At 36.5% G+C, this 1,563-nt stretch overlaps 1 protein-coding gene across 5 annotated transcripts in view; it reads left to right on the top strand.

The window, feature by feature from the left end:
- The window catches only part of LOC116700245 (collagen alpha-1(XV) chain), a 60,007-nt gene that overhangs the window by 19,025 nt on the left and 39,419 nt on the right, over positions 1-1,563 (top strand). The window lies entirely within an intron of this gene.

The following is a 1,563-nucleotide window of genomic DNA, read 5'->3' as shown; positions in this document are numbered from 1 at the left end:
AATGAATGCCACAGAACTTTCTTTTATTATCCAGTTTTACAATCAGTCATAATGGAAAAAGAACGTAAATGAACTACTTTAACGTAGATTTAAAGTCCAAAGGTTAAAATTCTCTTTAGAGCTGAAGGGAACTGCAAAGTCAGTTGATATATCTCTGTGGGTTTGTCGCCACAATGGACCTCTTTTGCAATACATGTAGTGATTTAATTCATTGTTAATGTGAAAAATATTTACTCACAAACTGGAAGTAACCCATCCCTGGATGAAAGCAATACGCCGAGCAATACGTTTTAAATACCCAAAACATGCAGAGCTACTGTTTCTGTTGAATATCTGTAAAGAAAATAATGCTTTGAACTGCCAAGCAAGTAATTCTGTATGTGAGTGGAAGGATTAAACTCTTTAACACGTGATTTAAGGGAAACTGTGTGAGAAGACAGATCTCATACTTTGCCATCCTCTTTTTTAGTGTCCCCCATATTTACTAACCTAAGATTGTGTGTCATTGGTCGTTGGTTCAGTAGTTCATGCTCCTGGGTCAGTGGTTCAGTCCCTTATTACAGTAAATTACATGTGATATATTTCATGTTATCCTATTATGCACCAGTGTATGTCACGAATCACAACAGAAGCCCTAGTTGTTATTTCTGCAGCGTGCTGGTATGTGGCACAGTTGCACTCTGCATTAAAACTGCTAGAGTCTAAGAAATCTGGAGAGAGTGGGTCAAGCAGCAGGAAGCTTTTGTGTCACACAGCAGGGTCAAGGTGGGTTTAAAAGGTTATACGTGACAATGCTAAAGGGGGTTGTTCATATTGGTTTTCTAACTCTGTACAAGCTGATCAAGCATCCATGTGGCCAACATGACGAGGATTAGGTTCAGGAGGAGGGAGTTGGAGTGGAAATATGTGATGTGAAATGACTGAGAGATCAGATGACTAGCATATTTTTGGAAGCTTGATTTGGTGACTAAAGCCATGAACGCAGTGGACTTAATGACCGTCATGTTGTCTTATTGATATGTGTTTTAAGAACCGGCCCAGTCAATGAATGAAGGATTTACAGACTAAGGGTATGCACCTGTTATTAATTTAGAAATTAATAAATCATCAGAAATATGTGTTAGCATCACATTTGTGGATAAAATGTTTGTCATTACAATGTAAATGATGTTTAAGTATCTCTTACATCGCATGATGTCATTAGAATGGGATTTGTCCATAGAATGACCTAGTGTATAGTGTATTTTTTGTATAGGTGTGTGTGTGTGTGTGTGCATAAGTGTGTGTGCCTGCGTGTATATATGCGCGCACAAGCTTGTGCGTGAATGTTCAAACTAGTGGTGAAAAGTGACTTAACTTTTATCCAAGTATTTTGAGTTTATTTTAGATGTTTTAGTGAGTTTTTCCATTTTAATCAACTTTTATTTTTTAAGATTTTTTGTAGGACAGCTTAGACTTGAAAGGGGAGAGAGAGGGGGAATGAAATGCAGCAAAGAGCCGCTGTTGAGGAGTTTATTATAATACATATATATTTATATATATATATATATATATATATATATA

This window comes from Etheostoma spectabile, chromosome 13, assembly GCF_008692095.1.
Source record: "Etheostoma spectabile isolate EspeVRDwgs_2016 chromosome 13, UIUC_Espe_1.0, whole genome shotgun sequence".
Classification (NCBI taxonomy): Eukaryota; Metazoa; Chordata; class Actinopteri; order Perciformes; family Percidae; genus Etheostoma; species Etheostoma spectabile.
The sequence above is the reverse complement of the archived record's forward strand: the minus strand, read 5'-3'. Positions and strand labels throughout refer to the sequence as shown.